Below are 22,653 nucleotides of genomic sequence, written 5' to 3'. Positions count from 1 at the left end.
CTTATAGGCTAATGAGGGAAGTCCCTGGGAATTGCTAGTAAGTATGTTGACCAAATTTTATGACCAATGAGGTATTAAATGGTTCTCCATGCTTTTGCCATTTATCAGGAGGAATTGAAGTACAGGTTAAGTACCAGGAAGTAGGTTCAAAGTCAGCTGTGCAAAACTGTGCTTGGAGAGTTGCTAACTCATATCTGTACAGGGAGACCCTCACCAATCTGGCGGGCAGCTTCAGGTCTGCCCCACTATAACAACTAGTACTAAATATTCATCCTGAATGGGTAGGAATTTTTTATTTTTTTCTCTTTTTTTGGAAGAATGGCAACAGCTAGATCATTTTTTTTATTGTGTTATTTTAGTCACCATACAATACATAATTAGTTTTTTGTTTTGTTTTGTTTTAAAGATTTTATTTATTTATTTGACAGACAGAGATCACAAGTAGGCAGAGAAGCAGGCAGAGAAGAGAGAGGAGGAAGCAGGCTCCCTGATGAGCAGAGAGCCCGATGCAATGCGGGGCTCCATCCCAGGACCCTGGGATCATGATCTGAGCTGAAGGCAGAGGCTTTAACCCACTGAGCCACCCAGACACCCCCGCATCATTAGTTTTTGATGCAGTGTTCCAAGATTCATTATGTATAACATCCAGTGTTCCATGCAATCCATGCCCTCCTTAATACCCACCACCAGGCTCACCCATCTCTCCCCCCTCTCCCCTCTAAACCCTCAGTTTGTTTCTCAGAGTCTACAGTTTTTCATGGTTCATCTCCCCCTGCGATTTGCCCCAATTCACTTTTCTTTTCCTTCTCTTAATGTCCTCTATGTTATTCCTTACGTTCCACAAGTAAGTGAAACCAAATGCTAATTGACTTTCCCTGCTTGACTTTTCAGTCAGCATAATCTCCTCTAGTCCCATCCATGTTGATGACATTGGCCACACCAACTTCTTTTAAGACATCTCTCCAAAAGCAAAGGAAACAAAAGCTAAAATGAACTTTTGGGACTTCAGCAAGATAAAAAAAACTTCTGCACAGCAAAGGAAACAGTCAACAAAACAAAGAGGCAACCCACGGAATGGGAGAAGATATTCACAAATGACATTAAAGACAAAGGACTGATATCCAAGATCTGTAAAGAACTTCTCAAACTCAACACCCAAAAAGCAGATAATCATGTCAAAAGATGGGCAGAAGACATGAACAGATACTTCTCCGATGAAGACATACAAATGGCTAGCAAACACATGAAAAATGTTCATCATCATTGGCCATCACGGAAATTCAAATCAAAACCACATTGAGATACCCTTACAGCAGTTAGAATGGCAAAGAATAACAAGGCAGGAAACAACAAAGGCTGGAGAGGATGGGGAGAATGGGGAACCCTCTTATTACTGTTGGTGCAGCTACTTTGGAAAACAGTGTGGAGATTGCTCAAAAAAATTAAAAATAGAGCTACCTTATGACCTGGCAATTGCGCTAATGGGTATTTACCCAAAGACACAGATATAGTGAAAAGAAGGGCAATATATGCCCCAATGTTCATAGCAGCAATGTCCACAATAGCCAAACTGTGGAAGGAGCTGAGATACCCTTCAACAGAAGAATGGATAAAGAAGTTGTGGTCCATATATACAATGGAATATTACTCAGCCATCAGAAAGGATACCAGCTGGATCATTTTATGACTTAGTCACCCTATGGTCCATCATCCCACCCTTGGATCCAGTCAGACAAGAACAGAATATCTCAGGAGTTTTTGCAGTCATAACTATCATGGCTTTTTGGGAGATTTCCCTGAGATGAACTTCCACGGGAAACCATAGATGAAGCTTAACTAATATTTGAACACTTACTGCCTGGGATTGGATTGACAATGCTGATGCAGGTGATCCATTGGAGAATGAGGAACTGACCCAAAGAATTCTACTTAAATTCTTGTGGTCAGTTCTCAGCCCTGGAAAACTTACACTGGAACTAGATGAAGTTCTAAGAGATATTATTTTGATATGGACTAGCAGATGCCCCAGATTGAAGTAGACTCCTTAAAAAAAAAAAGAGTTGTTGCTGTGTAAACCAAGCCCAAGTCAGCCAAAGGGTGAAAACCTAGTAAAACCAGCCAGAAAATAACGTGGTGTAGCTACTGAGTCCAGGGGTTCCCAAGGCTGAAATAGATGGTATCAGCCATGAGGATCTTCACTCAAGGTAAATTGTTGAACCAGCCAAGAAAACATTGCAAGCTCATTTGGTTGAGCCATGAGCAGACACCAAACTGTTTGAAAGTAAAAATAACTGTAAAGCCTTATTGGCCTGGAGAGGCTCTTTCCTTCTTTGCCCCCTTGAGCCCTTCCTCCACCCTCTCTTCTTGCTTCAGCTGCTAATAGTACAGATACTGTATGGACCTTCCATGCTCCTTAGATATCTAGCATTGACTCAAAATCCACAGATCCACAGATAACTAGCATTGACTCAAAAAATTTCTGACTCTGCCTCCTTCACCGTCTACTAGTCCACACACATGAGGAAGGCAGTTTGCCACTGAATGCAGCTGTCCTTAGAAAGGGATCACTTCCTCATAGCTGCTTTGTAGGTAATGATGAGGACACAAGGGATGGGAGGTGATACGGGCTTATTTTGAAAATCTGAGATTTCTCCCTGACCATTCTTGGGCATGGTATGTCTTTCTTTTCCCTAACAGCAACCCCAGGACAAACATGGTTAGCACACCCTCTAGATGGAAGCCCAATCAAAATGGGGCTGGGGAGATTCAGACTTAATTCTGGTTCAGTCACCTGATTCTCTGGTCTGGTTGGATCGGTATGGTCCCAGATCATAAAGATAGTTGTCACTTGATTGAGTAATCATCACCAAATTCCCCTATGCTGCCTACACAGGCCAAAGTGGGAGCTATAATGGGTCTGTGTAACTTTTATTAAAATGTCCAAATTATCCTTGAATCTTTTTTTAAAGATAGGCTCCATGCCCAGTGTGGAGCCCAACACAGGGAGGGCTTGAACTCATCACCCTGAGATCAGATCAAGAGTCTGACAACTGACTGAGCTACCCAGGTGCCCCACTCTTGCCCCCCCCCTTTTTTTTTGAATAAAAGGTCTGGGTGTGATTAGGGGATGATTGAAGAAAAGGTGAAGTTATCAACACTGAAAGTGGATATAGTGATTTTTTAGGCAATTTTTAGGTATTTAGGTATCTTACTTACAAATGGGTTAAAGTTTTCCATCAAGTAAACTTAGGATAATCCTATTCCTCTCTACCCATAAAATAAGAACTAATGAAGGTCTAAGGTGATGTTTGGTGTCCTTCACAGCTTCCTCCCCACCTGGAAGCTTGCCCATGCTCTTTAAACAGCCCTCCCCCAGGGGTCAAATGACCTCAATGGACTCCTCCAGGCTCTGCTTCCTGCTCTCTCTTGTGACATCCTATCTTACCCCTGCAGCCTGTTTTTTCTCTTTGTCCACCTTAGTTGTAGTAGCCATTGTTGGTTGGTATCTGATATCCATTCTCATCCATTTCTCCTACCCCCAGTATGAGTCCCTGTTGGGGACTCATGTGGGAAACCAACACCATTCAGACATTCACTTATTTCAAAGCAGTCAGGGGATGCTAACCCCATCCCCACCTTCAGAGGTGGCACTGATTGGTCTACAAGCAACCTATTCTTTCTTTTTGCCAATAGATCAATTCCAGCCAATGAGATGCTAGAGGAAATGTGAGGAGGAGCTTCTCAGAAAAGTTAGCTTTCTCTCATAAAAGAAGGCCACAGAAAGAAACACATCCTATTTCTAGTTGTGATGTTTGGAGTTTTTGTAGCGATTTGATCCCAGCCTGAAAATGAAGCCACCATTCAAGATGGCAGAACAGAGAGAGGATGATAATGTTATAGTGCTCAGTCAACTGTGAAGCCCACCCTCCCCTCTGGGAGATAATATATTTCCTAAATATATAAGTCTGCTTGAGTATTCGATTCTGTTACTTGTTACCATACACTGAGTTACGTAACTACATGAATTCTTCTAAGTACCTTAAATGAATTCATGTAGTTAAGGCTTGTAACAAACCTATGGGTTTATTATCTTCTTCCTTTGAAGATAAGGAAACTAAGATACAGAGAGCTTAACTGCGCTGCCCAGGTGACACAGCTACTTACGTGACACAGCTAGGATTTGAAACCAGATCAGGCTCAGAATCCACAGACATAACCACTACTCTATCACCTCTCACTATTTTGTTACCCGTTGCCTAAAGCCTTTCAACCTATACTAACTACACCTTGCTTTTAAGATTGCTGATACTGACTATACCTTACTTTTTTAAGACTTTTAAGACACCTTGCTTGTTAAGACAACCAATACTAACTACACCTTCATTTTTAAGACTCAACTGACACTTGGGCTTTGGACCTCCAAGCTGGCCTCCAAGCCTACAGCAGCAAGCCAACTTCACCTTCCCATGTCCACCTGCAGGGCCCACTGCTTGCCCCGAAGAGGAGATTTGACATTAACATCTAACTTCATTTCTTATTTGAACACCTAGGAAGGCAGCCAAAAGTTAACATGTGAGCTCTGATTTAACATTCTGTTTATTTTAAGCACCTTGATGTGAACAACTGGTTCAAAGGCCAGCTACTGTATGGACCAAATAATGCCTTTTAGGAGAGACCCTTTGCTCTTATGATCTGACTGGCAATAACTGGGAGATCTTATATTTGCCCTGTCCCCATTGAGGAAATAGATAAGCAGCTCCTCAAGCCTGTCTCAGGGGTACACACACACACACACACATAACACAGTTACTCCCCATATATGACATGGGGCAGGTGGGGATATAATTACCAGACAACAATTACCTCTGTTTGCCAGCTCTTTGTCCTGGGAAGTTCCTTCCCCTCTCCCCATTGACAGTTCTTGGCTGTGATCAAGGGGAAATATGGACTGTACTGGATAGTTCTGCAGCCCGTTGTCCCTGCCAACCCCACCTCTTTCCACCAATACTATTGATAACCTATCAGAAAAATTACCAGATTTATTTTTTAAAATCATCAAAGAAACTAGGGCAGAGGTAAAAGACATTCTAAGTCTGGGGCATGGCTCTGTTTGGTTAAGTCGGGAGGGCACTATTGCTTAACATTTTTACAGTAAAATTATCGAGTAACTCACTTTCAAGTTTTTCTGAATCACAAGGTGTGTAAACTTGAACAAAATGGACATACGAAGACGCCACATTTGAGGGGTCGTAAAATGTTACAGGATCTCCTTAGATCTATACTTGGAGGACTTGTTTTTTTTCTCCTAAAAGTTTTTGTATTATAAACATCTGAAGCCTCCTTTTAAAAAGATCTTAAATGAAGCAGATGGTTCAAACTGATCTGAGTTTAGAGCTCAAAAAACTAGAAGGTCTCTTTTGTAACTCACACTGGGCTTTGAAGATAAAGGTCAGAGCCTTGAGAAGTCCCCTGTTCACATGGATAGTTAAAGAGGAGAACGCTCAGAGAGGGTTGGGATTTTTCTTCGTGTGTACCATGGAAGAAATTATTTATTTCACATTTAAGAAATTCAAAAATTCTTGGGGCAGCTTAGCTGGTTAAGCATCTGCCTCTTGATTTCCACTCAGGTCGTGATCTCTGGGTCACAATCTCTGGGTGGGGGGAGCAAGCCCTGCATGGACCTCCACGCTCAGTGGGGAGTTTGCGGGAAATCCTCTCTCCCTCTGCCCATCCCCCGCTCATACATGCATGCATGTGCTCTGTCTCTCAAATAAATAAATAAAATATTTAAAAAGAAATGTTTTAAAAATCCAAGTATTCTTTTCTCTAGACCAGAGAGAGAGACACACACACACAGAGAACTGATAATAGGCATCAAGAAAAAAGGTGGAGGGACAACAGCAATGAAAGACTCTGGATTCTATTAGAATGCTTTGCTATCTGGGAGACTGCCTGGTTTCTTAAAAGAATAATTCACTACCCAGGAGATGGTCAGGATGATGTGTTTGTCTTTTGGAATAAAGTACTAATCCTTATTTTAGATAACAAGCACTTATTTAATTATTCTTTTAATAATATTATTTTTAGTATGGTATACATAATATGATATAATATTTTTTTCTGATTTTAAAAGCAACATATGTTTCATGTAAAGAATAAAAAGACACTTCTCCTAATACATTCAAACATAAATAGTTTTGAGATCCTACTATATGTGTATACTAGGAAAGCAATACCGAACAAAAACAGACTTCATCTCTGCTCTTTTGGACTTCGGAATTGAATGGAAAGTGCACAGAAGAAAAGGCATTCATTTATTCATTCAGAAAAATATTTATTGGGCCTTTCTTTTCATAGCCAAGTGAAAATTGCCTGTTATAGTGGTATTTGTTACACTTTGATAAGTAGTCAGACAAAAGGTGGGAAGATTAAATAGATACATACATACATGCATAGATATAGAATATCATATTAAACACTTCCTGAATGAGTGCATTGCTGAGTTAATGTAAATTGTGCCATAAACTCGAAATGAAAATACACTCATATCAATATTATTTTTTCCAAGTAATTCCTTAACCACTGAATAAGCCAGAAGTCTAGGAGCTTCCCCTGGAGGATTCTCTCTTTTTCTGAGCAGTCCAACTAGCCAGGTGTTTCCAAGATCTTAAAGGGAGGGTCAGTCTGATTTCCAGCTGAGGCTCCAGACAGTCATCTCACTACCCTCCAACACGGAAGTGAGGTCTTCATGATCTCCCCCAGCAATGCTTATCTGCAGCTGACCTCGTGCCTCAGTGATCAGATCATGATACTGTTTGCTCAGTTCCCTTAGAAGTATGAAAAGGCCCTCAGAGCCAAGGGCAGTCCATACTGTCTCCTGCACTCCAAGTGTTGTAGAATGTAGGGCACAACATTTTCAGCTTACTAGTCTGGGGCATCAGCCAGCCCTAGAGGAATGGCATTAGACTGAGCCCTGAACCCCTGACCTTCCTCTCGGCCCACCTAAAATGATTGTCTCAGCGCACAGTAAGAAATACATTCACTCAACCCAATGGGTGCACACACATGCACACCCACAGATGCTTATAGATGAATCTGAAACAAAACCTTCACAGAACTTGCCCGTATTACGTGTGATTCATATGGTTATAATCTCTCTATCCTGTTATTCTATTTAAAAAACACGGGTTGACGGGGTGCCTAGGTGGCTCAGTGGGTTAAAGCCTCTGCCTTTGGCTCAGGTCCTGGTCCCAGGGTCCTGGGATGAAGCCCTGCATCTGGCTCTCTGCTCAGTGGGGAGCCTGCTTCCCCACCCCCCTGCCTACTTGTGAACTCTGTCGATCAAATAAATAAATAAAATCTTTAAAAATAAATAAATAAAAAACACTGGTTGGGAATCATTAATGATTCAAGACCCACTGTTTGAAAAACGCTGTTCTAAACTTTGGTCAGCCTTTCTACTTAAACCTCAAAATCACAGAGGGTCTGATTGTGCCCTCATTTCCCTGGATGATAGAAATAAAGTTAAATCCTTTTTTTCTCCCCCGACATTTCTTTTTTAAGTAGGTTCGATGCCCATTGTGGAACCCAAAGTGACACTTGAACTCATGATTTGATCTGAGATCAAGACCAAGCTGAGATCAAGAGTCAGATGCCTGGGTGACCTGGGTGACTCAATCAGTTAACTGTCTGCCTTTGGCTCAGGTCATGATCCCAGGGTTCTGGGATTGAGCCCCACATTGGGCTCCTTGCTCTGTAGGGGGCCTGCTTCTCCCTCTCCCTCTGCCTGCTGCTCCCCCTACTTGTGCTCTCTCTCTCTGTCAAATAAATAAAATCTTTTAAATTAATAGATATTACTTTAAAGAATTATATAATATTTGAAATCAAAATAACAGTTATTCTTGGAACATAGTGACAGGAAGGGAACGGAAGAAGGCTTTTGTTTCTGGACCTAAGTTTTGGTTACATAGCTGTGTTCAGTTTGTGAAAGTTTGTCATGTATCACTCAATCCCTAAAGCAACTCTACAAACCTAAATGCCCAACAAGAGCCAAATGGTAAATACATGATGGAACAGTCACACAATGGAATACAATGCATTAATGTGAGCGAGCAATTTACAATTATACACGATGGCTGAATCTCAGAAAGTTATAGTTGGAAAAAATGCCAGCTACAAAATACTACATTTTGTATGATTCGTTGACAAGAAGTACAAAGCAGATAAAACTAATCTATGCCATTAGATATGAGGATGGTGAGAACTTAGGGACATAATGAAAGATGTCTGAAGTCAGAGAAATGTTCTATTTTACAATCAAGGTGCTAGTTACATGGGTGTGTTGATTTTGTGAAAATTCAGTATAGCTTAAAAATTGCAACAGCTCTATGAGAATATACTTATTACTATTTCCATTTGCAGATGGGGAGTCTGCGGTTTTGAGCAGCTGATGACCTGAACAAGGTTACGTATTTCTTAAGTGGTAGAGCCATGCTGTCAGGGTCCAGGTGCATGATCATTCTGAGGAGTTCCCGTTGCTACACATCTTGACAGCATTTGATGTCAGTTTTTTTATTTGGGCCACTCTAATAGGTGTGTAGAGGTATCTTGTTTGAATTTGCAGTTCCCTAATGACACGTTGAACGTATTTTCATATTATTTGGCAAGCACATATCTTCTTTGGTGAGAGGTGTCTGTGCAGGTCTTTTGCCCATTTTTATTTTATTTAAAAAATTGTTTTTATTTAAATTCACTTTAGTTAACATGCAGTGTATTATTACTTTCAGGGGTAGAATTTAGTGATTCATCAGTTGCATATAACACCCAGTACTCATTCCATCAAGTACCCTCCTTAATGTCCATCAGCCAGTTACCCCATTGCCCCACCTCCTTCCCCTCCAGCAACCCTCAGTTTGTTCCCTATAGTTAAGCATTTCTTATGGTTTGCCTTCCTCTCCATTTTTATCTTATTTTATTTTTTCCTTCCCTTCCCCTATGGTCACCTGTTTTGTTTCTTAAATTCCACATATAAGTGAAATCATATGGTATTTGTCTTTCTGTAACTGACTTATTTCACTTTGCAAATGGCAAAATTTCATTCTTTTTGATGGCTGAGTAATAATCCATTATATATATACTTCATCTTCTTTATCATCTGCTGATGGACATTTGGGCTCTTACCATAGTTTGGCTATTGTGGACATGGTTTCTATAAACACTGGGATGCAGGTGTCCCTTCAAATCACTATGTTTGTATCCTTTAGATAGATACCTAGTAGTACAATTGCTGGGTTGTAGGGTAGTTCTATTTTTAACTCTTTGAGGAATCTCCATACTGTTTTCCAGAGTGGCTGCTCCAGGTTTCATTCCCACCAACAGTGTAAGAGAGTTCCCCTTTCTCTGCATCTTCACCAACATCTGTTGTTTCCTTAGTTGTTAATTTTAACCATTCTGACCCGTGTGAGGTAGTATCTCATCACGGTTTTGATTTCTATTTTCCTGCCCTTTTGCCTATTTTTAAAATGGGTTTTTGATACTCTTATTATTGAATTTTAAGTTGTTCTTTCTGTATTGTAGATAAAAGTCTTTTACCAGATATATCTTTTGCAAATATTTTCTCCCACCGTAAGCCTTGTCTTCTCATTCTCTTTGCAGTGTTCATTGCAGAACAGAAGTTTTTAATCTTGGTGAAGTCCACCTTATCAATTATTTCTTTGATGGTTCAGGCCTTGCGTCTTAAAATAGTCATCGCCAAATCCACAGTCACCTAGATTCTTCTCCTGTGTTATCTTCTAGGTGTTTTATAGCTTTGCATTTTATATTCAAGACTGTGCTCCATTTTCAGTTAATTTTTTGATGGGTATAATTTTTTGATGTATGTAGATACAGTTTTTTTGCATGTGGATGTCCAGTGGTTCCAGCACTAACTTTCAAAGACTATCTTCTCTCCATTGTATCGCTATTGCTCCTTTTCCAAGGATTGGTTGACTATATTTATGTGGGTCTGTTTCTAGGCTCTCAGTTTTGTTTTGTTAATCTATTTATCTTTTTTTTTTTCTGGTACCACACTGTTTTGATTGTCGTAACTTTATAGTAAGTCTTGAAGTTGAGTAATTTTGTTCTTCTCCTTTAATCTGTATTGACTATACTAGGTCTTTGCGCTTGAATATAAATTTCAGAATCAGTTTGTTGATATCCACAAAATAACTTGCTGGAAGTTTCATTGGGATTTTGTTGAATCTATAGATGAAGTAGGGAAGAACTGACATCTTGACAATATTGAGTCTTCTTATCCATGAATATAGAATATTGTTCTATTTGTTTAGTTTGTCTAAATTTCTTTTATTAGAGTTCTTTAGTTTACTTCACATAGATCATGTACATATTTTGTTATATTTATACCTACATATTAAAGACTTTGGCTCTAATGTAAATGACATTGTGCTTTTAATTTTAAATTTCATTTGTTTGTTAGTATATAGGAAAGCAATGACTTTGGTATATTAACTTTGCATCCTACAACCCTGTTATAATTCCTTTTACTTTCAGGGTTTTTTTTTTTTTTATTCTTTCAGATTTTTCTGCATGGACAATCACTTTATAAATGAACAAAGGCATTTTATTTCTTCCTTTCCAATCTGTATACCTTTCATTTTATCTTCTTGTCTTATTGTATTAGCTAGGATTTTAAGTATGATATTGAAAAGGAGTGGTAAGAGGGGACACCTTTACCTTGTTTTTTATCTTAGCAAGAAAGGTTTTAGTTTCTGCTTATAAGTGTTTTGTAGGTTCAAAAAAAAAAATCAAGTTGAGGAAGTTCTCTATTCCTAGTGTGTGAGAGTTTTTATCATGAATAGGTGTTGGATTTTGTCAAACGCTTTCTCCACAATTCTATTGACATGATCATGTGATACTTTTCTTTAGTCTTTGATGTGATGGATTACATTAACTGATTTTTGAATACTGGACCAGCCTTGCATCTCTGGAATAAACCCTACTTAGAACAATTGGTCATGCTGTATAATTCTCTGCTAAATTCAATTTGCAAATACTTAAACTTTTTGTGTCCCTATTTAAGAGGGTTATTAGTCTTTAGTTCTCCTTTTTTGTACTCTTTTTATTTGGTTTTGGTATCAGGACAATACTGGCCTTCCAAAATGAGTTAGAAAATATTTGCTCTTTTATTTATAGGTTCTTAAGGGGAAAGTTTAGATTATTGATTTAATGCTTTTCCTTTTTTCTAATATATGCATTTCTTGCTATATATTTCCCTCTCAGCACTGTTTGAGTCATATATCACAAATTTTGATATGCTCTATTTTCATTTTTATTCAGTTCAATCAGTGTATTTTTTGTTTGTTTCTCTTGAGATTTTCTCTTTGACCTATATCTTACCTAATAGTGTTTAGTTTTCAAGTATTTGGAAATTTTCTTGTTGCCTTTACTGATTTCTGTCTGACCCCATTGTTTTTGGAAACACACTTTGTGTAATCTCAGTTCTTTCAAATTTGTTTAGGTTTCTTTTATACCCCAGGATACAGTCTATCTTAGTATATGTTTCACAGGTACTTCAAAAGAGTATGTTTTCTACTATTGTTGAGTGGAGTGTTCTATCAATGTCTCTTAGGTCTTGTTGGTTGATGGTCTTATTAAGTCCTTCTGTATCCTTCCTGGTTTTCTATCTAGTTGTTCTATCAATTGCTGAGAGAAGAGCCTTGAAGTCTTCAACTATACGTATAAAGTTGTCTATTTCTCCTTGCAGTTCTATCAATTTTTCTCAGATATTTTGGAGCTCTGACATTTGTGCATGTGTTTTTTTCTTTTTAATACACAAACTGAAGAGAGACTTAGTTCAAAAAAGGACATGAACTTTGTCCCATGAAGTGACAAGCTGACATGACTGTGTCAGGCACCTGAGAAGGACAAGCATTGAAAGTACAAAGGGCAAGTTCTTACTTCACTGGACAAATCACCACTCACCAGACACATCTCAAGATTGCTATTTTTGACTGAAATCTCTGAAATGAATGTATCTCTTAAAGAAGAAGTCTCTAAATTCTCCACTGCTATTTATTATAATGATTATCTTGAAATGGAGTCAGTCCCAAGGTTCTTAATAATGGCTCCTAAAAATGAGTTTTTAAATGTGAACTGATTTACTTAACTCAGGCATGGCAATTTCCCTTTTCCAAATAAGGATACTGATGCCCAGAACATTTAAATAATTGGCCAGCGGTCACCCCAGCGTGGGTGAGTCCAAACCAGGAGCCTGTTTCCTCTATCCAAGCAGTCCCTGTTTTTGGTTCTGAGTCATTCCGAGGACCGCATTTGAAAAGTTTGGGTGACTACTTTGTGCTAGGCTTCAAGGGGGATAGAGGACCAGAAAACAGGGGTTTTTATTTCAAGCAGCTCATGATCTTAAAGTCTCAAGTGCTACCATTTAAACACTCATTGAATTCTTGACTGCTCACAGTATCTTGTTGTCTTCACCTTCTCTCACTTCAGCAGAGAAGTTCACAGTGAAAAGATGGATTGTCTTTCGAAGGTGTTGATTAATGACTTGGTGAATGTCATGAAGTGAATAAACCACCCATAACTCACACTAGATTTATAAGAAATGACAGGTTGTTTTAAATAGCCAATCCTTCTAGGTCACTTAAAATATCATTTGATTTACAAAGCTAAATGTACCATAGGTTTGGGGGAAAAGGCACATTAGCTTTTCAAAAGCCTTTTAACCCCCTGCCTCCAGTGTCAGAGTTTAAGGAAGCACAGTCCTGCCAAGGATGTGAGACACCCCTTGGATCACTGCTTACCTTACTTTTTCAACAGGTGTTTTGCTTGGCATATGATCCTCCCTGCAGAAAACATCTGGTCCTACAGGTCCTTACATAACTCTTTCCCTCAATGCAAATCCTGTCCCCGCCATTTTATGCCTTGGCTCTTGCAGTCCATTACTTATTTAAATCTTTCATTTCCTTTGAGGGTCAGATCCAAGCCACAGCTGCTATGAAGACCTCTTGTTCCAATCCAGCCTGGGAGGATTTCCTCACCTTCAGTACAGAATTTAGCTACGTGTACCTCTTGCTCAAAAACATAGGAAGAGCAGAGCATAATGGTTAATACTTCATAGTCCTCACGTAGGCATGTGGATTTAAGTTCACCACTGTCTGGGGAAGTTCTTTTTTTTTTTTTTTAAGATTTTATTTATTTATTTGACAGAGAGAGAGAGAGCACAAGCAGGGGGGGCAGCAGAGGGAGAGGGAGAAGCAGGCTCCCTGCTGAGCAGGGAACCCAATGAGGAACTCGATCCCAGGACCCTGGGATCATGACCTGAGCTGACAGCAGAGGCTCAACCATCTGAGCCACCCAGGCACCTCTCTGGGGAAGTTCTTTAGCTGTGCCTCAGTTTCTTCATCTGAAAATGGGGATAAAACCTCATAGGTTAAGTCAATTCTTATGAAAGTGCTTAAACAACCCAAATGCCCATCAAAAGATGAATGGACAAAAAAAAGTCATAGAAACATACAATGGAATATTATTCAGCCTTTAAAAAGAACAAAATTGTCACATGCAACAATGTGAATGAACCTTGAGACATTGTTAAGTGAAAGAAACGAGACACAAAATGACAAATGCTGTGTGATTCCACTTACATGAGGTAGTTAGAATAGTTCAATACATAGAGACAGAATATAGAATAGTAGTTACCAAGAGCTAGAGGAAGGAGAGAAAGGGGAGTTATTGTTTATTGGATACAGAATTTCAGTTTGGGATGAGTGAGAAAGTTCCAGCGATGGACAGTGGTGATGGCTGCACAGCGAAGTAAAACATACTTTATACCACTGAACTGTACACTTAAAAATGATTAAAATGGCAAGTTGCAACAAAAAAAAAAGTCTAAAAGTGGGGCGCTTGGGTGGCTCAGTTGGTTAAGCACCAGCCTTCAGCTCAGGTCATGATCCTGGGTCCTGGGATTGAGCCCCCTGTTGGGCTCCCTGCTGAGAGGAGAGTCTGCTTCTCCTTCTCCCTCTGCTCCTCTCTACCTCCTCCACCTGCCTGTGCTGTCTCACTCTCTCTCTCAAATAAATAAAATAAAATATATTTTTTTAAAAAGTCAAAAAGTACATTATACCACAATTAAATTTTATTTATTTATTTGTTTGTTTTTAAGAAATAAGGTCTGCTAGGGAGAGCCGGCTGGCTGACTTGCAAGGGCTCACCTTTTGTCACCTGCATGACAAAAGAGTGATTTAAAAATGGATTATGCAAACAGAGAGAAGACAATTATCGTATGGTTTCACTTGTAGGTGGAATATAAGGAATAGGGCAGAGGATCATAGGGGAAGGGAGGGAAAACTGGTGAGAAGAAATCAGGGAGACAAACCACAAGTGACTCTTGACTCTGGGAAACAAATGGAAGGTTGCAGAAAGGGAGTTGGGTGGGGAGATGGGGTAATGGGGTCATTGGCATTAAGGAGGGCACATGGTGTAATGAGCACTGTGTGTTATACGTAACAAATGAATCATTGAACACTATATCAAAAACTAATGATGTACTACTGTATGTTGGCTAATTGAATTTAAATTTTTAAAAATCTAAAAAAGTAAACATAAAAATAAAAATGGGTGATATTGAGAAGGGCAAGAAGAGTTTTGTTTAGAAGTATGCCCAGTGCCATATCGTGGAAAAGGAAGGCAGGCACAAGACTGGGCCAAATCTCCACAGTTTACTTGGGTGAAAGGTAGGTCAGGTCCCCCTAAAAATTATATTTTAAGTGAAAAATTTCTTCAGAAAAATTTAGACTATATCCATGTGGCAGCTGGGTGGCTCAGTCAGTTAAGCGTCCAGCTCTTGGTTTTGGCTCGGGTCATGATATCAGGGTCCTGGGATCAAGCCCCATATTAGGCTCCATTCTCAGTGGGGAGTCTGCTTGAGGATTCTCTCTTTCTCGCCCTCTGCCCCTCCCCCTGCCTTGCTGGCTCTCTCAAGTAAATAAATAAATCTTAAAAAGAAGAAGGAGAAGTAGGAGAAGAAGAAGGAGGAAGAGGCAGAGGAGGTGGTGGAGGAGAATAAGAAGGGATCCTAAGGAGCTAGAGTGAAGGTCTGGAGAAATAAAACAAGGAGGGGAGCAAAAAAACCAAGAACAACAACAAAAGAAAACAACCAAATTCCATAGCGCGTTATTCCTTTGGCGACCAGTATGGGTAACCAGTGATCTATCCTGCCAGCATGTATTATTACTTTGACATGTTGACTTGGCCGAAGGAAGAAATGGTTTCAAGTTTCTTACCATAGTGCCTCTTACTTCGCAGGTTGGGAAACCAATGTGAATGTACTGTCAGCTACTGCCTGTATGTGTCCCAACTACATGCTCAGATACCAGAGAAGTAACAACAGGGTAGATCCAAAAGATCTAGTGAACCCATAGTAAGACACATTTGAACTAGAGCTCCTTTTGTCACTTGGCCTCCCTATCACCCCATTTTAACTGGAGAATAAGGAAAAGTACTTCAGGTCCCTTGATTCAGTATCAACACAGAGCCATGGTCCCTATATTCAACTGTTCTTGAAAAGTCTGACAATTCCCTTTTGCCAGTGCATAAGCACAGTGATAAGAAGCTTTCGATCCCTCTGGAGAAGGATCAAGGGAATGTTTACCATAAATACTTGTAGTAACATTGCATTGTCTTTCCTCAAAGGGATCTATCTCTTCTTCAGTGAGTGGGCTTTGGGTCTGTGAAGTGACATATTTAGAAACTGGGTGAAAGAATCTTTCTCTCTGAAAGAAATGCTGGTGAAGGTTTTTGTTCACCAGCTCTCAATTTTTTCCATTTTATTATACAGGTCAAATAACATTCTGGTTGACTTTCCATCTGTCTCCCCCCTAGGAACACCATGACTTATTAGCTGAGAGTCAAAACATACCAAATACTACTATAGCCTTGCTGCCCAATATGGCATATGCCCCCTTTATTCTAACAGTTAAGAGCGGCCATTGGTCTCTGCCATTCCAGAATCCTACTATTGCCTTGATATTAGGAATCTTAATTCCATGGTAAATCTTCTGTCAATCCCAGCCTGTACAAGACAGTTACCACAGAGTTTTTCAAATTAACTGGTGCTCCTTAGCAATGCTTTCCTCCCTGCTTTAGTGAAAAAAGTGTTCTTTGGGCCCTCCTAGGGAATACTGTCCAGTGCCCGTTTCTCTGATCACAAATAATAAATTCATTCTAATATTTTTACTTCCCTGAATCTTCGGATGCCTTCCTCAATTCCATGCCAAGGCCATTACAGCATCTCCACCTAGTTATCCTAGGCTATCATGGTATGAAAGCTTCAAAGAGCCTTCTCAGCAGCATGTTGGATGGGATCCTGGTGTCCTTTGCCAGAATACTGAGTTCCAAGTCATGAAGGAGTGGCCCCAATAATAATAAGCTATAATCCACCCAGTTTCCTAACCCTGCCTCCGTATCATCATTCCCAATGCAGTATTCTCAAGATCCCTACACATATGTGTCCCCCAGATTCTTGAAATATTCCTATTAACAAGGTCCTGCAATAATTTTGGTACCTAAGCCACTTCCTCCCAGAACGAGTGGTATTTCTGCTCTGGGGGTTATGTTGTATTCTTACTGTAGCCGTCAGTTTGAGGAAGAAAAGTACAATCTTGAGAAAGACCCGCCTCAGATATGACCCTTCAAATGTCCCCAGACAGGGGGAAGTTGCTGTCTTCTATAAAGGCCAAGAGCTAGTGGATAGAGAGCTGGTACCCGTTGCCAGTATGGAAAAAGGCAATCCAGTTCATTTACTTTAGATCTGTGAGAAGGTGGTTCTATTCTAATGGGTTGACATTGGCGGGGACACCCTATACTCCTTCTGGTAAGGTTTGCGCCATTTAGAAAGTTAGTAAAAGTATGTAAAATCCTGGGTTGCCTGGCTGACTCTGTCAGTGAAATGTGTGACTATTGATCTTGGGAGGTTGTGAATTTGAGCCCCATGTTGGGTGTAGAGATTACCTAAAAAGTCAAGTCTTAGGGGAAAAGAAAGACTATAAAATCCTAACATAAGAACGAAGTACAAATATGTAATCAAGCTTATTAAAACTCCACAAAGTGGAGGATACCAAACTAATAGGCCTAAGTATACCTCCGAGCAGAGTTAACAACGGGTCACATTTTATTCAGATTTGGTGTAGCCTAGAGTCAGGACACAACAGAGGGAGACAAGGAGAAGGCCTTGGGCAAATAGAGGAGCTTGGATGTATTTTTTAGATTTTGGTTAAAGGAAAAAAAAAACCTTGGAAATGGATATTCAGTGCTTTTCATTGAAATTATAGTCAAAGCTGCCTTGTCTCCACTGTAGCACTTCTAGAAGTGATTCCTCTGAATAAGCCCTCCAACCTGTGGTCATTTCCAACCACAGGCAGACGTTGTGATTGAAGGTATCTATGTATGTAAACAGGTGAGCAGCTGTGAATAAAATTTAGCGAATTTAGAATTCTGTGTCTATGGTGATTTTTTGAAATCTTCTTATTTGAAATCTAGCTTAAGGAAGAAAAAAACCATTGGTAGTTTGATTGAAAACATTCAGGACTGAGGAATTTGTGGAATTTGCCCTAAAACATTCTTTTCAATAATTTAGTTGTACTGCAAGCAGTTTAAGCAAAACTATTTGGACTTAGTGTTTTAGGAAGTTATGCCCTCCACAGAGAAGAATCTGGTCATTGTGATGTCATCTTAGCCATTTTCCTGATGAGAGGGAATCAATTACTGCTTGACCCAGGGGGGGAATTTACCCAGGTAGTTAAATTCTTTGCTCGCAGTAGGAATGGGGTGAAATAACCTTTAAGTTAAGAAATTTGGAACAAAGATGGGAGCTGATGCAATATCTGGGACAAAGGTGAGCCTAAGATTCAGAGAGAAGACCTAAATACATAGTAATACATAATAATACATAATTAATACATAGTAAGGGAGCAATCTTGTCTATGGGAAAGGAGGGAACAGTCTGATGCAACAGAAGTATCAAAAATGCTTAATCCGGTCTCTAATACAAAGTAAACATTGTCTTTTCCAGAAATAAAGGCAGAGCTTGAGAACAGCTTTTCCTCCACATTTTCTGTCCCATTCTTAACTGGAATAGTATTTGATTACTGTCCACAACTTATTTGTTTTATATTTAAAAAAAATTTTTTTTAAAGGGGCGTGCCTGACTGACTCTTTTGGAGGAACATGTGACTCAATCTCAGGGTTGGGAATTTGAGCCCTATGCTGGGTGGAGAGATTACTTAAATAAACACACTTAAAAATAAATAAATATTAAAAAGCCGTGGAGTTTTAAAATTCATCAAAATACAACCAGTCTTACACTTTATCTATTTCTTTCGCCCCTGACCACAGATGTACATATCAATTTAGATGCAGTTTTAAGTGTTAATCCTTTTACTAAAAAATCATAAGCATCTTCTCTAAGTTACTACAGTCTCATAAATAATACACTTACAAAATTAAGTTTACTGGTGCTTTCCCTTATAAAAGATGCTACTTTGTCATTCTAAGAAATTTACAATTCAGAAAAGTCAAAAATTAGAAGGAAAAAAGCACCTGTAGTCTCACCACATAAATTCACTCACTATCTGTATTTTGGAATCATTATTACAATATTTAATCATTGAGTAATTTTTAATCTTTTTTTCAGTGTCTACAATTTTATTTCAGTATAATCTAAACAGATATCATTTAGAAAATACCAAGAAAAATTTATGTGTATGAGTTCATGTTACTGGGGTGCCTGGGTGGCTCAGTGGATTAAGCCTCTGCCTTCAGCTCAGGTCATGATCTCAGGATCCTGGGATCCAGTCCCACCAGGCTCTCTGCTCAGCAGGTAGCCTACTTCCCCCTCTCTCTCTCTGCCTGACTCTCTGCCCATTTGTGATCTCTCTCTGTCAAATAAATAAAATCTTAAAAAAAAAGTTGATATTATTGCATTTGGGTAAAGCTGGCAAGTTCTTGCTACTAGCATAGTTCAGGAAACACCTCGGAAGAAACCTAATATATTGGAATAGATGTTGTGGCATTTAGCCCCCAGTTTGATAGCTCTGAGAGACAACTAAAATTGTCAATGTTTGGTACTAGATGTAAAGCTTCATCTATTATTCTGCAACCTTTAAGACTTCTTACACATCTTATATCTAAATTCTTAAGCAGTCTGTCATCTCATAAATCCAAGTCTTCTGGAAGAGTCTGCAGTGCCAGACTTGCAAACAAACTATCAGTCTCTAGCTCATCAAAACGCAGTTTGATGCCTCTTCAACAGCCTTTTATATGTATCCCTAATCTGTAGGATCTAAATGTGAAAATTGTTCCTCCAACATTTTCAGTTACAGATTGTGGAAGATTTTTGCTTTCACTGATTTCTCGGATCCACTCTTTTACCAGGTTATTTAATTTTCCCCAAATTAAAATCCTGCGCTGCAGTTCGTCTTCCTCTTCAAAAACCCCAAAGGGTTGCAGAGTCTCAGTTGGTTATCTGTGTTAGTAGCCAATGTCCTTGGGGGCTGCTAAGCTGATCCGAGAGGTAAGGTCATAGTGCTTCTGCGGCTTATGTGTTTGCTGTGATCCCCACTCTTTAACTGGGAACAGCAAGGTGTCCTCAGCGGGCACCGCCCAGTCACTTCCCCGCCCCCCATGCCAGGCCTTCCTGTGGCTGATCCATTGAGGCTGGTGGGTGGAGGCAGTGTGCCAAGAGCATCAGCCTGAGTCTTTGTGTAAGGAGGAGGCAGAACAGAAAGAGCGGGAACCTCGAAAAGGTGATTAAAGAAAGTTTAATGAGATTACTAGGTACAACAGTGTGACAAGATATAGGGAAACTATAGAAGCTAGAGGCATACCACAGGGCTAGCTACAGGAGGACACCTACTGTCTCTGCACTGGAGAGGGCAAGAAGAGGGAGGGATGGCTGAAACCAGTGAGAGTACAGTAGCAGGAGAGAGCTGTGGCCTTTGGTGTAGGAATGCATAAGCTGTCACCTCGCCAAGAGGCAATCAAGGGAATCAACCCACCAGTGTTTCTCTGCCCTCCCATTTTCCAGTCTCCTGCCAGCCCTTCCCATTGACCAAACCCAGCTAGAAACCTGGTTATTGCTGTGGATAAAAGTTGGGATCTTAGGGCACAGAGCAGAGTGTGAAAAGATGGTGAATGGGTCTGAAAGAGCAAATGAAGGTTCTGTTCCCAGTTAACCCTCCCTCCTTTTTCCCCTCAGTGTCCACTATGATTCCTTTTTTTTTCCTTCCAGGTGAAAAATTCTTTTCCCACCAAACAGGTTACACACCCAAAGTCCCTTCAGCTGGTATAGCCTCCCCAGGTGTTATCAATTAAGTCATTTTCACACCTGAAACCTAAGATATAACCACTACCAGTGCTCTCCACTGTGGATCTTTTAAAAAGAAGAAAGAGAGACAGTCAATTAGCGTAAAACACTGTTGCCACTGTCTGACATGGACAATATCCAGCACACTATGGCCCTCTGGCCCCTTAACGTCCATGTGATTCATTAACTTGTGTGCTTTGTATTAGACAATTGGAACTCCCTGGAAGAAAATGGTTTGCAGGTGAAAATGGGGCCAAGAAAGAATTGGATACTAGGGTAGCAAGAACAGAATGACAAACCAGGAGCTTCTGAGCTGAGTTGTCTTTATCATCAGGATCCAATTATAAAGGCCACAGTCCTGGGGCACCTGGGTGGCTCAGTGGGTTAAAGCCTCTGCCTTCAGCTCATGTCATGGTCCCAGGGTCTCGGGATCAAGCCCCGCATCGGCCTCTCTGCTCTGCAGGGAGCCTGCTACCTCCTCTCTCTCTCTGCCTGCCTGTCTGCCTACTTGTGATCTCTGTCTGTCAAATAAATAAATAAAATCTTAAAAAAAAAAAAAGGCCACAGTCCTGATCAGCAAACTGTAGCCCATCTTTAGAGGGACATAGGATCCAGAGAAGGGACTTAAGTAAAAAGGAGGTGAAGTGATGGTTAACAGGCTAACAAGCTGGTCTTCGGGATGGGGGTAGGGAGTACTAATTCCATCTGGTAACAGCCCAGAAGTTCGAGGAGACAAGCCTCTTCCAGCAGGGTTAGATAGACAGGAAGCAGCCCAATGCTCATGCAACACATTGTCATTCCATAAATATTGAGCATTATTTTGGGTCATGTATCATCTTAAAAACTGGAGGTATGATGTTTAAAAAATAGGGAAGAAAATCCTTGTCTTTATGGAGCTTGGGTAGAAGTGAGGAAGGCAGAAGTCAGATACACTCATTCAAATGGTTCATTCATTAATAATATAGAAAACATGCCATGGAGAACTCTGTGCCAATATCCAAGCACATGCCGGGGCCCTACCTATTCCGGAGAGCAGGGAAAGACCTTTCAGGGAGATGGATGTATCTGAATGTGTCCCAAGATCACTAGCGGCCAGTTGTGAGAGCACTGGACCATTTCCAGACACCACCCCATCTTGGTGAAAGGACTCCCCATCACTAACCCACAAGCCTTGACTCTGCCAAGCTGCAGGCCTGCACAAGACAGAGCCAGATGGAAGACTGACCCTGGAAGAGTCCAGAAGAGATATAGCTGGGAATGGTTACACACGGTGGCTTCAGTTCCATTTCCTCCATGAGTCTAATATTTTACTCTATGTGTGTGTGTGGTGGTGGGTGTGGTGGTGGAGGGACGCTTTTCTGTCTCTGTCTCCACTGCTATTTCCTTGTTTGCTCCAATGTTGGGTCTGTAAACCATTAAAAGTGAATCTCGGGTACTTGAGGCAACGGCTAAACTTTCTCACGTCATTCCTGCCTCTTCTTTCTCTTTGTGGTTCCTGTGTCTGCTCAAATTTCATTCATTTTGTGTGGTGGCTCAGAACTCTGAAGCCCTATGAACCTAGGTCCCAGTGCTGGCTTCCCCGGTCACCAGCTGTGAGACCTGAGGCAAGTTCCTTTCTGTCCCTTAGCTTCAATTTCCCTGGCTATAAACAGAGGCTAATAACAAAATCTCCCTCACAAGGCTAGTGTGGGAACAGAATGGGATATGCCACTATAAATGGAAGCTCTAGTTATTATTCAGTTTTTCCACTCAGACCTGACAGCAAAATCTAGATCCCAAACTTTGCCACTCATCCTCCACCAGGACACTGACTGCAGTTACTCTCAGGGCTGCTTCCCATAAACACCTCATCCAGTGTTGGGCTGTAGGACGCCATGACAGGATTGGCCATGAAGTCCACACCCCTGGGGATATCAGGCAGCTCCTCATCATCGTTCTCCTCTCCATTCCTTCTCATGCCTTAAATGGTTCCTAATATGGATATAAGTTTTTGTGTGGTTCTCCCCATATGTATGGAACAATTTTATGTAAACTCTTCTTAATTTAAAAGTCACACAAATATAATGTCACACATTTCTATATCTGAAAAACAACAACAACACAAAACCCTAACAACTGAAATGGCATTAAGTTGCTTTGTACTAATGCTAATGTTTTCTATGGGTCTATGGGCCTGGAGGGAATGAAACGGTTCCCCAGCCTGGGACTAGATGATCTCCTGAGGTTCTTTTAGAGATATGAAAAGCAAACTAATGACAAAATAATGAGTTCTAGGCTACATG

At 40.3% G+C, this 22,653-nt stretch overlaps 1 pseudogene across 1 annotated transcript in view; it reads right to left on the bottom strand.

The window, feature by feature from the left end:
* Nucleotides 1-22,328, bottom strand: part of LOC308341665 (poly(A) polymerase type 3-like) — a 119,348-nt pseudogene extending 97,020 nt beyond the window's left edge. The window contains exons 1-2 of the transcript in view: nt 22,193-22,328; nt 18,921-19,634 (exon numbers count right to left, since the gene is read on the bottom strand). The product of the transcript in view is annotated as a poly(A) polymerase type 3-like (transcript). The remainder of the gene's footprint in view (nt 1-18,920; nt 19,635-22,192) is intronic.
* Nucleotides 22,329-22,653: the final 325 nt, after the last annotated feature.

The sequence above is a fragment of the Martes martes genome (genome assembly GCF_963455335.1).
Source record: "Martes martes genome assembly, chromosome: 4".
Lineage (NCBI taxonomy): Eukaryota > Metazoa > Chordata > Mammalia > Carnivora > Mustelidae > Martes > Martes martes.
The sequence above is the reverse complement of the archived record's forward strand: the minus strand, read 5'-3'. Positions and strand labels throughout refer to the sequence as shown.